This window comes from Castor canadensis, chromosome 8 (genome assembly GCF_047511655.1).
Source record: "Castor canadensis chromosome 8, mCasCan1.hap1v2, whole genome shotgun sequence".
NCBI classification, from domain to species: Eukaryota; Metazoa; Chordata; class Mammalia; order Rodentia; family Castoridae; genus Castor; species Castor canadensis.
This window is the reverse complement of record NC_133393.1, coordinates 30308824-30322757: the sequence shown is the minus strand read 5'-3', so window position 1 is coordinate 30322757 and position 13934 is coordinate 30308824. Positions and strand designations below refer to the sequence as shown.

The following is a 13934-nucleotide window of genomic DNA, read 5'->3' as shown; positions in this document are numbered from 1 at the left end:
TAGGCCACAGGCCTCAGGGATTTAAGGTATTTGTGAGCTTGGATGGTGAAAAAAAATGGCATGTTTATTTTGTTTAACCTCATTTGCAATTCAGTGGTTCCTTTAATTATGAATGGTATCTGAGGGGGATTTATTCTAGACAGTGTTCCCACAGATACCAAAACCCACAGATGCTCAAGTCCCTCACGATGGTGCAGTATTTGCATGTAACCCAGTTACCCTCATGTATATTTTAAATCATCTCTAGATGACTTATATCTAATGCAGTGTAAATAGTTGTTAGGCTGTATTGTTTAGGGAATAGTGGTAAGAAAAATTCTGTATATTTTCGTGAAAGTTCATTGTTTTTAAAGACAGGATCTTACTAGTTAACCCAGACTGTCCTCAAACTGGCAATTCTCCTGCCTCAGCCTTCTAAGTGCTGAGATTCTAGGCATGTGCCACCACACTCAGCCCACAATTTTTATTTTTAATATTTTCAGTTCTCAGATGCAGAACTCCTGGATATGTAGAGCTGAGTATGTTGCAACAAGCTATAGTAGCATTAGTACTTGGGACAGTGGAAATCACTGATATTTCCAGATAAGTTTACAATCATTGCAGGCATGGCAAAACATCACTCACATTCACCACTACAAAATTATGGTAGCTGTATGTCTCTCTGCTGTATTGCATTATTTAATGAATTGATAAAAAAATACATTTACTTCTAATATTTCCCTTAATTTGTTTTTGGTGGGACTGAAGTTTGAACTCAGTGCTTTGCACTTAGAAAACAACACTTTATCACTTGACCCACATCTCCACTCCATTTTGCCCTGGTTATTTTGGAGATCTGGTCTTGAGAACTATTTGACAAGGTTGGCTTGGGATCAAGACCCTCTGGATCTCAGCCTTCCAAGTAGCTAGGATTATAGGTATGAGCCACTACACCCAGCTTAATATTTCTTTAAAAATATTTTAACTGCTTTGATAAAATTCAATACCCGTTCATGATAAAAGCTCTGATGAAGCTAGGAATAGAAGGAATGTACCTTAACATAATAAAGGCAATATATGAAAAGTACAGAGCCAACATCATACTTAATGAGGAAAAACTGAAACCACTTCCTCTAAAATCAGGAAAGAGACGAGGGTGTCCACTCTCTCCACTCCTATTCAATATAGTCTTCGAATTCCTACTTAGAACAGTAAGACAGGAAAAAGAAAAGGAATTCAAGTAGAAAGGGAGGAGTCAAACTATCCCCATTCATAGACGACATGATCTTATACCTAAAAGACCCCAAAAGCCTCCTAGACATCATAAACAGTCTCAGCAAAGTAGCAGCATACAAAATCAATTTACAAAAATCAGTAGCCTTTCTATACACCAACAATGAACAGATTGAGAAAGAATATAGGAAAACAATTCCATTTACAATAGCCTCAAAAAATCAAATATCTAGGAATAAACTCAACAAAGGATGTGAATGACCTCTATAAGGAAAACTATAAACCACTGAAGAAAGATCTCCCGTGCTCGTGGATTGGTAGAATCAACGTAGTAAAAATGGCTACACTACCGGAAGCAATCTACATGTTCAATGTAGTTCCCATCAAAATCCCAATGACATTCATCACAGATTGAAAAAGCAACCCTAAAGTTCATTTGGAAGCTCAAAAGACTGTGAATGTCAAGGTAATACTAAGCAAAAAGAGCAAAGCTGGAGGTAGCACAATGCCTGACTTCGAACTGTACTACAGAGCTATAAAAGTAAAAACAGCATGGTACTGGCACAAATACAGATATGAAGACCAGTGGAACAGAATAGAAGACCCACATATGTATCTATGCCCACCTAATTTTTGACAAAGGCACCAAAAACATACAATGGAGAAAAGACAGCCTTTTCAACAAATGTTGCTGGGAAAACTGAGTATCTGCCCGCAGAAAACTGAAACTAGATCCATATCTTTCACCCTGCCCAAGTATCAACTCAAAGTGGATTAGGACCTTAATAAAAGATGTAAAACTTTGAAGCTAGTGCAGAAAAGAGCAGAGAATACACTGGAAGCAATAGGCACAGGCAAATAGCTTCCTCGGTAGAACTAAAATGTCTAAGTAAGAGAAAGGATTGACAAATGGGACTACATGAAATTAAAAGTCTGCACAACAAAAGATGGTTTCTAAATTGAAGAGAATGCTCACAGAATGGGAGAAAGTCTTTGCTAGTTATACAACAGACAAAGGACTGATAACCAGAATATACATAAAAAACTGCCCCAAAATCAATGACATAATGAAGAAATGTGCAAATGAAAAGAGCCTTTTCAAAGGAAGAAATCCAAAAGGCTAAAAAACATGAAAAAAATGCTCACCATCCCTGGCCATAAAGGAAATGCAAATCAAACCATGTGAAGATTCCACCTCACTGCTGTCAGAATAGTTAACATCAAGAACACAAACAACAAATGTTGGCAAGAATACAGGGAAAAGAACCCTCATACATTGCTGGTGGAATGTAAGCTGTACACCCACTATGGCAAACAGTATGAAGTTTCCTCAAAAAACTGAAAATAGAACTGCCATACGATCCAGCAATACCACTCCTAGGAATATACGCAAAGAAAAGTGAGTCAGGTTATAACAAAGGTGCCTGCACACCCATGTTTATTGCAGCGCTATGCACAATAGCCAAGCTATGGAAACAGCCAAAGTGTCCAACAACTGATGAATAGATCAAGAAAAGATGGTATTTATATACAATGGAATTTTGCTCAACCACAAAGAAGAATAAAATTTTGTCATTTGCAGGTAAATGGATGGAACTGAAGAACATCATCTTAAGTGAAGTTAGCCAGGCTCAGAAGGCCAAAAGCTGCGTGTTTCCCTCATATGTGTAATATAAACCTAATACAAATACAGTAATATTATGAAACACTGGTCACACTAAGGGGAGGTCATGTACAGGAAGGGTAGGGTAAAAGTAGGAATCTAAGAAGTTGAATATGGTTGATGTACTCTCTATATAAGAATGAATATGGAATTCTTAAATCAGCTGAAACCACCATAAGAAAGGGACTAAGGTAGAATGAAGAAAATTAGAAGAGATAAAACAATTGGGATTATAATATATACATTCATGGAAATATCTTTACCGAAACAGGCAAAAATGTCATTTTTTTTCTTCTACAAAATCGTAGGAAGGAGGGCGGAACGGTGGGGTGGGGTTGGGAAAGGGATTGTTTCCAAGTGATGAAGAAAGTGAAAGGAGGGTGAACACGGTGTAAAAACTGTGTATACATGTATGTCAATGTAAAAAATGATAAAGTGAAACTACTCCAGGATTGGAGGGGGGTAAAGGAGAGCAGTGCAGGAGGTGAATTCCAGTATGATATATTTGATACGTTGTAAGAACTTTTGTAAATAACACAATGGACCTCCAACAGCACAATAAAAAAAATATTTTAACTGCATTTCAATATTAGTTATCTTTGTCCTACTCTATCCTATTTTATTTGTATAAAATCTTAATCCTGAGAAATCTCTATTCCTCATCAGACTGCCAGGGAGGTGATAGCCTAAATCGGTTAAGAATGGGTTCTAAAAGCTGCTGCCCAGGCATGGGAGGGCAAGACACTCTCTCACAGATGTTTCCAGAAATCACCCCTGTTCATCCTTCTGGTGGATACGTATTCCTTTCTGTTGTCTTCCAAACTGTGTTATATCCTTCTGTACCATGTGTGTCTCTGGGAATTTCCTTCACTGAGTCCTGAAGATGCATGAAATTTAAATCAATATCTATTTAGGGGAAGAAAATGGTTTCTAAAGTTGGAACACCATATCAAACTTCAGTGTACAGCATCATTTTACAAGCTGAGCAACTTCAAACTATATTACAAAGCAATAACGATTAAAAACAGCAAGGTACTGGCACAAAAACAGACATGAAGACCAGTGGAATAGAATAGAGGACCAGGATATGAAGCCACACAACTATAACCAACTTGTCTTTGACAAAGGCGCTAAAAATATACGATGGAGAAAAGACACCCTCTTCAACAAAAACTGCTGGGAAAACTGGTTAGCAGTCTGCAAAAAACTGAAACTAGATCCATGTATATCACCCTATATCAATATTAATTCAAAATGGATCAAGGATCTTAATATCAGACCACAAACTCTAAAGTTGGTACAGGAAAGAGTAGGAAATACTCTGGAATTAATAGGTAGAGGCAAGAACTTTCTCAGTGGAACCCCAGCAGCACAGCAACCAAGAGATAGCATAGATAAATGGGACCTCATAAAACTAAAAAGCTTCTGTTCATCAAAAGAAATGGTCTCTAAACTGAAGAGACCACCCACAGAGTGGGAGAAAATATTTGCCAGCTACACATCAGACAAAGGACTGATAATCAGAATATATAGGGAACTTAAAAAACTAAATTCTCCCAAAACTAATGAACCAATAAAGAAATGGGCAAGTGAACTAAACAGAACTTTCTCAAAAGAAGAAATTCTAATGGCCAAAAAACATGAAAAAATGCTCACCATCTCTAGCAATAAAGGAAATGCAAATTAAAACCACACTAAGATTCCACCTCACCCCTGTTAGAATAGCCATCATCAGCAACACCACCAACAACAGGTGTTGGCGAGGATGCAGGGAAAAAGGAACCCTCTTACACTGTTGGTGGGAATGTAAACTAGTACAACCACTCTGGAAAAAAATTTGGTGGCTACTTAAAAAGCTAAACATTGATCTACCATATGATCCAGCAATACCACTCTTGGGGATATACCCAAAATAATGTGACACGGGTTACTCCAGAGGCACCTGCACACCCATGTTTATTGCAGCACTATTCACAATAGCCAAGTTATGGAAACAACCAAGATGCCCCACCACTGACGAATGGATTAAGAAAATGTGGTATCTATACACAATGGAATTTTATGCAGCCATGAAGAAGAATGAAATGTTATCATTCGCTGGTAAATGGATGGAATTGGAGAACATCATTCTGAGTGAGGTTGGCCTGGCCCAAAAGACCAAAAATCTTATGTTCTCCCTCATATGCAGACATTAGATCAAGGGCAAACACAACAAGGGGATTGGACTTTGAGCACATGATAAAAGCGAGAGCACACAAGGGAGGTGTGAGGATAGGTAAGACACCTAAAAAATTAGCTAGCATTTGTCACCCTCAATGCAGAGAAACTAAAGCAGATACCTTAAAAGCAACTGAGGCCAATAGGAGAGGGGGACCAGGAACTAGAGAAAAGGTTAGATCAAAAAGAGTTAACCTAGAAGGTAATACACATGCACAGGAAATTAATGTGAGTCAATTCCCTGTGTAGCTATCCTTATCTCAACTAGCAAAAACCCTTGTTCCTTCCTCTTATTGCTTATACGCTCTCTTCAACAAAATTAGAGATAAGGGCAAAATAGTGAGGGGGAAGGGGGGAAAGGGGAGGGGCGGGGGGAAGGGGGGAGAAATGACCCAAACATTGTATGCACATATGAATAAAAGAAAAATTAAATAAATAGATAGATAAATAACAACAACAACAAAAAAAAACAAGCTGACCAGGAGGGAGGGTGGCATGGACTGAGTTTTGTATGCCTGCTGCCTCTGGCCAGACATAAGGAAAAGGATGGCTTTCTTCCACCAAAATGAACAGCAAAAGGACTCTGTTCAAAGAGAGAGCCTAGAATTTTAAAACATAGTTTTTATTATTATTGAAGTGTGGTGAGGTCACAGAACTAATTGTCATTTAGTAGTTGGTATCACTTCCCGGCCTTTTGGCTAAGATCAAGTGTAATATCTGCTCTTATCAATCTAACATCTGATGTGTCCTCTATCTGAGGACTATACATTAAATAGATTTTTGGAACAGGGAGATTTACTCCTTCCACTGCACACATTGGCCTGTTATTATAGTACCTCTAGGAATGGGGCACCCCTCTGGGGGATTTTAAAAAAAGGGTAGTTTGTTATCACAGTTCCCAGGAGACATGGGCATACTATGCCAAACTAGGGCCACATGGGGAAGCACCAGGTTTGGTCAGGAGGTAGAAGGAGCTATGGGTAAATGTAGACAAGTCCTTTCTTTGTGCTTTCTGCAAGAAGGAGTGGGTGAGACAGAGTAATCAGGCTTAGGATTGGCTAGTGTGGATAATTTCAGTGGACTCGGGATAGAGTTGCTGTCGTGAAATTGTCTTGTATTTGGTGCTAGGGTAATAAGAGCAGGGAAGAGTGACCCAGAGTACAGAGCCACTCACACTCAGAAGAGGTGTGGCTTTAACTGGTTTGTTTGCAAAGGAAAAACTCCTGGGTGCGCTTTACTATCTTTTGGGACTGGCTAGCCCTGAGAAGGATAGTCTCTCCAGTGTGAGCAAAGGCCCAAGATGCCAAAGCAGCAAAATTACGAAAATAAAAGGGCACTCAGATGCTTGGCTAGAGGGAAAATTTTTCTCTAGGGAGGAAGTCCATACCTGCAGCCTAGGAGAACAAGCTGATCTTCTATTTGTAGAGAGCTGAGCCATGATAGACAGCAGGACCAAATGGAAATTGGTTTTTCAGGCATATTCCATCCTCTCCCAACCCTAGTCTACCTGCTTAGTCCACCACGTGGGAAAGCTCGCAGTTTTTCTACCTTCATGAGTCCCAGGCATCTTGGTGGTCTGAGCACAGGATCAGAGGGTTAGAAACTAACACCCTAAGTTCACTTGGGTCTAAGGCCAATGTCGTGGTTCAGAAGTGGCTGGTTCAAAGAGAACTGGTTTAATGGGGTGGGGCCTGACCAAGGGCGAGAAACAATTACGTCTTACTGCTGAAGGCGCCTCCATTCTGGGTGTATCATTGTGTAAATGACTTGTCCTGAACAAGCCTTGTAAACCTTCTAATAACTTTAAAAAAACAAAAACCTCTGTCACTAATGAATTCAACTGAAGCAAGGAGGAGAGACTAAAAAAAAGAGCCCTGGGAGCATGGACATGTTAACTGGATTGATTCTTCCCGGGAAGGGCAGGAGGGAGAAACTTCCATCTTGTTAAATCTAAATTTACTTAATTGAATGCTAGCCTGAAGGTAGTTCTCCAGTCACTTCGGAAAGGCAAATAATGCAAGGTCCTAAGGTGAATGAGGGGATGGCAGCACAGCCCAGACTGCCAGCACCTCTTGTGCTGCTAGCATCAATGCCCAAGGAGCCACAGTGGCAGCGACCCACACAAGCAGAGCAGCAACATCCCACGTGCCATATGAACTTGTAGAAAATTTTACACCAAGCCAGGCACAGTTGCTGAAACTGTAATCTCAGCTACTCCAGAGATCAAAAGGATTGTAGTACACAGGTCAGGGAAAAGATATTGTGGGACCCCCCATCACAACTCATAAAAAGCTGAGTATAGGGCATGTGCCTGTCATCTCTGCTATGTAGGAAACAAATAGAAGGAGCATGGTCCAGGCTGCCCAGACATTAAGCTAGATACCATCTCAAAAACAACCAATGCAATAAGGGCAGGGGCATGGCTCAAATGGTTAGCACATGGCTAGCAAGTGCAAGGCTCTGAGTTCAATTCGTAGTACCACCAAGAAATAAAACAATAACACCAAAATGCTCCTTTTGAAATTCCAAGTGTTTAGTTTTCAGGGAGCAAGGCTGAGCAACCACCAGTGCCTAGATTTCCAGATTGATAGCATACAAGGCTTGGACCATTATTACTATGATAACATGCACTGGGGATTAGGGAAGCAATAAAATAGGCCTTGTCCATTTCCCTCTCCCAGTGATGTCCAGCTTGGATAAAGCAGCAGGCAACACACCTGCAGACTGGACAGACTGCCATTCTCCAGTCCCAGGGATTAAATTTAGCATTTCTCCATCCCAATCTGTCTTGCTGATTCTCCCAGTCATTAGTTCCATGGACCCTGGCTTTGGAGCACCCCCCTCTCTCATGTGGACTTCTGAGAACATCTGTAATACAAGTCAGGCTTCTTGCCACCTGTTAGGGCCTCTCGTTTTGTTAACTCATTTAATATCTATTAAGAACTGCTTCAGTTTAGATCTGAGAGTCCCTCACAAAGTCCATATGCTAAATACTTGGTCCCCAGCTTGGAGCCCTTGGAAAGTGGTAGATACTAGAAAGGTAGGGATTAGTGGGAGGTTTTAGGTAACTGGGGATGTGCCTCAAAGAAGGTTGTGAGATCATAATCTCTTCCTTTTGTTCTTTTGCTTTTTTGCCATGAAGTGAATAGTTTTGCTCCTCTCTGTTCTTCCTACCATATGTGCTGCCTTACCACAAGCCCAGAAACAATGTGACCAAACATCTATGAACTGAAGTCTCCACAACCATGAGCCAAAATAGACCTTTCACTTTATAAATTGATTATCTTGGGTGTTTGTTATTTTACTAGAAAATTGACTAACATAAACACCTATTATGCCTTAGAAAATAATCTGAGTGCTGGTCTGATAAGACCAAGTCCCCATCCTTTGGTTCATGAAGCTAAATTGAAAAAAAAAAAAAAACCAGAAAGAGAAAATGAATAAGTAAGGCTGGTATGATCTCACAAAATAAATGCTCTGCATGGCAAGGGACCAGGACATGACTGGAGATGACTAATTGGAGACAGAGATTTTTTTTTACTTCTGTATTATTGTTTTCTATTAATTTCTCCTTCCCAGTTATGGTGAATGCTCGATGCACCACTCAGATCTCCCATTAGGAGTAACAGAGTCATTGCTTTGACTTTCACTGGCAGACAACTGGAACTTGTCTCAGCTCAGAGACAGTTTGCCAGTGGTCATACCCCTTTCCTGGTGACCCATTAAAGAACTGATCAAAGCATGAACATAAAAGTCTAACCCTTAACCCCCAACTCAGGACAGCTGTGAAAGGTGACCCCATTTTCTGAATGCTCCTCAGGGTGGGCTGAGGCCTTCGTTCAGACAGCATCATGACTCAACATTCCATCTGCACACCCCTGATTCATTCCTTTCCATCGTATTGATTCTATGAGGAACCCCAGTAACCCAGGGTCCATCTCAGAATCAAGTCCCTGGACACTTTTTTTTTAAACAAAGTGAATTTAAAGTGGTTCAAGTTGATGTTGAACTTATCTAATAGAATGTTTATAGTTCATCCCAACATACATTGAGTAGGAATCATAGACTGAGAACTTCTGGGATTGTAAACCGGTTTCTCTTTCCTGCAAACTGTCAGTCTGTTCCTTTTCCCAGGATAGCACTGGACGACTAGGAGGATCTCCTCTTCTCATGCAGCCTCCAGGCATTTGCTGGCTAGAGGGAGGGTGCACTTTGGGGAGAAGGGTTGCCCTTGTAACCTCTTAGGCGGACAAACTGGTCTTCCATTAGCAGCAGCTGCGTAAGTTAGGTTCTGGAAACATTGAAAGTTCCCTTTCAATTTCTCCCTGGTACTGTTGCCACCATTTTATCATTCCACAAGAGCTGGGTTGTGATCTCTTCGTTAACAATTGACAAATATTTATGGAATGACAGCTATGTGCCAGACACTATCATAGGAATCTCCCCTCTCCCTGGAGAGTACATGCATTACCAGAGACTTACCATCCTGGGAGCCACTCCAGGCTTCTCAATAACCTTTCTAATGTCAGAGGTGATGGAGACACCTTAACCCTTTAACTTGAATTTGACATTTTCTTTCTATTCCATCATTTCCCCCTCCCTTTGGCCATGGTAGCTTCCTGTTCCCACTTGATCCTCCACTGATCTCTCTAGCTTTCAATTTTGTTGTTATTCTCCATGGAATATGCCAATATGATGGTCTTAGTACCTCAAAGGCTGCTGGCATTTGTGAAGTGTTTTTAAAACACTTATCCATAATTGTCACGTGAAGAAATTGAGAAAGAGAATGGTAGGGACTTTCTAATATTCCTCCAGAAAGAGAGGATGATAAGAGTAGGAAACATCTTAGCTTTGGGTGTGTTCAGGGCACTTTGCATGTCTTCTCACTTATTTAAGTCCCAGAGCAGCCCTGTGAAATAGGTTATTATCCCCATTTAAAAATAAAGCATTTAGGGCTCAAAGAAATTGAATACCGTACCCATTATTACACAGCTCACGGTCCAGGCGGTCTATCATCAAAACATCCATGGGTAAGCACCACACTATGCCAGCCCATCTTCTTATTTCTAGTTTAAACCTCTGAGAAGCAAGGATGGAAGTGGCTGGAAGTGAGAGTGAAGTGCACAGGGAGGTAATTCCCAAGGTTTACACTATTGCACTTATACATAAAGGGCACCCTTATCTTCTGACCATTAAAAAAAAAATCCTTTTCCTTCTGGTATCCTGGCACTAACCACACACCATGTGAGCAGAGCCCCAACTCCTCCTGGATTCCCCTTGCAGCCAGAGTGTACTAGGGAGAGGTAGAGAGAGGAAGGTCTCACCCAGTAGAGAGTTTTTTGTGCTCCCCGCCCCTTGCAATTGGGAGCCCCAGGGGCCCAAAGCATCCAGCTGGTAAAAGCCCTGATTGTGGCTTTATTATCAGTCACAAACAGAGAAGGGGCGTTGATTAGCTCGTAACCCCCTCACCAGGAAAAGTTAGGGAAGTGGCTGGTCCATTTAATGCATGCAGGTGGTAATCAAAGGAACCTGTACTTTCCCCTACTCCACCTCCCAAAGGGTGGGCATCATCTTTTTGGGGTTAAGTCCAGAAAGCAGGGGGATGCCAACATTGTTGAGTTTAGATTGTTAAAGTGCTTTTTATGGAGACCTAGAGACAATGTTCCAAATCTGCCCTCTCTTAAAAAATACAAAAACTGAAAGCTCAGTGCAGGAAGTTCCTCCTGACTTCAGATGCACATTCAATGTGATTAAGTAAGGAGGAAAGCAAGCAGAAAGAACGCGAAGAACTGTGTCTGCAGAACCCTGTGGACATCATGGTACTTGGCCCTTGTTGCCTGAGGGACTGTGCCAGCTGGTTTGTGGGGCCTGGAAGAAGTGACTTGATTTTTTTTCCTGCAACATGGAAGGTGTCCAGAGCAAAGCTGGGAATCAAGACAGCTCTGCGTGCCCAGCAGCTCTGCCACCTGGCCCCAGCATGGTCTGTGTTCCAGCCTCTGGAAGCTGGGGATGCAGTGATTGGTCCCTGCCTGGCAGAGCTGCTCGGTGTTGACTCCTGTCTTGGTTGATGGGCAAGTGTCCTGGGATGGGATGTGGGGAGAAGGTGTGGGATGCACAGTCCTGTATATGGAAGGTATAAGGGGCAGGGTGTTGGCAGGGAAAAGGGAGCATTACTGCTGGACAGAGACCACAGACTGCCCCTGACTTACAAGTGTGAAGGAGGGATATGTTGGAAAGTAAGATGTGCATTAGGGATGCTATGAAATTATTTAAGTCTACAGATGATGTTATGGTTTGAATGTAGTTGTCCTCCAGAATTCATGCAGGAATTTGTTTAGTCCACAGTCTTACCTATATTAGAGGGTAGAGGCTTAATCTGATTATGGTGTTTAGAGGTGGGACCTTTGGAAGTGATTAAATTAGAAAAGAGAATTAGGGTAGAGCCCTTATGATTGAGTCCTGGTGGTTTTATAAGGACAGGAAGAGAGACTGCACAGGCACACAGATACATAGACACTTCTGTGATGGTGTGATGCAGTCAAAGGGACCTTTGCCATCACCTGTGCCTGGCTGCTTGGACGCCCACTCTCCAAAACTGATAGTTAAACAAACGTCTTTTCTTTTTAAAGTAGCCTGTCTCCAAATAACAAAAAGTTGATTAATATACATGAAATTCTTTATCTAGAAACTGAGGATGGCTGTCTTTTAAGATTACTGTAAAAATTGAATATGACTTTATAAAAAAATTGCCTAATGCATAGTAAGTGTTAAAAAAAATAACATCACAACTGAGTGGAATAGCCCCACGTGATCTCAGCCAGGTCAAAGTTGTGTCTAGTGCACAGATCCCTAGAAGAGTTAAGTGGATTTGGAGTCAAACTTACCCAAAGAGCCATGTCAGGTGAACTGTCTAGGAGGGAGAAGGGAGGCAGTCAGAGGCTCTCTTGGGAGACACTATTAAAAAGCTTTTAGTATATTCATGGAACTATGCATCCAATCAATTTTAGAATATTTTCATCCCCCCTCTCCTAAAATCCTGCTCTCCTTAGATTTCATCCCTATTCCTTCCAACATCCCATCTCTACATACCTACCAATCTACTTTCCATTTCTATGAATTTACCTATTCTGGATAGTTCATAAGTAGCATCCATAATATGCAGTATTTGTTTTACTCAACATAATATTTTCAGGTGTCAACTACATTACAGCATATATCACTACTTTGTTCCTTTTATTGCTGAATAAAATAAACTCCATTGTATGAATATACTATATTTTATTTTTCCATTCTTCAGTTGATGGACACTTAGATGTCTGCACTTTTTAGTTATCATGAGTACTGCTGTCAACATTTGTGCATACATGTTTAGGTAGATTTGATTGCACTTTAAAAAAATGAATGTATATGGGGATTATTTTCAATAAATTTTATTTCAAGGTAGTAAAGAGAGCCTCACAAAATATTTATTGCAAAAATTGCCTTAGGACTAATGGGACTGAAAATGCTATCTTGGTGGAAAGAAAACAAACTCTGACTTCAGAAAGACCTAAATATGGGCTCAAACTCTTCTATACACTCACAATAATTTTGAGGAAGTTACTTGAACTCAGTTCTTATCTCTATATTCTATATACTGAGATATAGATATTACTTGGGAGAATTCATGAGATAACATGGGAAACATCTAGCACATAGTAAGAACTCAGAAAACAAGGTTCTCTTTTTCTAGCTTTTGATTTTGTACCTACTCAGTTCCTTGTGTAGAGTTTGACCAGTATAGCTAAATAAATTACTACATTCGAACTTGGCAGAGAGCATAATCACTCCAATCACTGGTTAGTGAAATAATTCCAAATAAAGACTCCTGCAAACTTCCTCTCCTTGTGTAGAAAGGAATTTTTAATCTTTCTTAAAATGCATACATATCCTTTCAGCTTCCAAAGAACTCTTCCGAAGATCCCCTATAGGATACTTGGATTTGGTGACAGAATCATAGATCCTATACCTTTCCCTGTGATACACGCCTGCTCTGTCCACTAACTGAGCAGCAAATATCAATAAGTTGGTTTTTGCTAAATATTCAGGATCATCCCTTCTCTAATTCTATATTCAGGTTCCTCTGTGTCTTTCTTTCTTTCTTTTTGTGGTACTGGGGCTTGAACTCAAGGCCTATACCTTGAACCACTCCACCAGCACTTTTATTTTTTGTGATAGGGTTTTTCAAGTTAGGGGCTCACAAACTATTTGCCTGGGCTGGCTTCAAACTGTGATCCTCCTGATCTCTGCATTCTGAGTAGCTAGGATTACAGGTGTGAGCTACCAGCACCCAGCCTTCTGAGTCTTTATTAAAGTGCCATACTGTGCAAAAAAAGAGAACAGTTTGATGACTCAACATATAAAAGTGCTGCTTTTTATTATCAACAAAGGAGGACACCAAGTGTGCATACTCCATTCCTGAGCCTCATCTCATTCCATCTCCACTCCAGCTAAGGATGACAGGGTCAAATGTGTGGCAAGCATGCTCATTACATGAATTTGCTATTAACATAAAACAAATAATGGTTTGTTTCTGGGTTGCATTAAAATATGTGACACATGACAACAACTCAGTAAAAATACAAAATTCCGTTCTTGCAATAGAAATTTCATTCCTTGACCAATACAGCCAGTGGGAGAAATTAAGTCTTTACAGTTCTTATGACCATCTGTTAGCGTGCAAAATCGCAGGGCTGGGCCACTAGCCTTTGAATCTGTGCCTTTGAAATTGGAACTGCTTGAGTTTTATGGAGCCTGATGTGATCCCAACATTTAGGAAATTTTCCTCATTCATACTCATTGA

At 40.6% G+C, this 13934-nt stretch overlaps 1 protein-coding gene and 1 pseudogene across 3 annotated transcripts in view; both read left to right on the top strand.

Annotated features, from left to right (window-relative positions):
* Carmil1 (capping protein regulator and myosin 1 linker 1) overlaps nt 1-13934 on the top strand; it is a 325017-nt gene that overhangs the window by 302920 nt on the left and 8163 nt on the right. The gene's annotated exons all lie outside the window — the stretch shown is intronic.
* Nucleotides 5771-5950, top strand: LOC141425979 (U2 spliceosomal RNA; annotated as a pseudogene).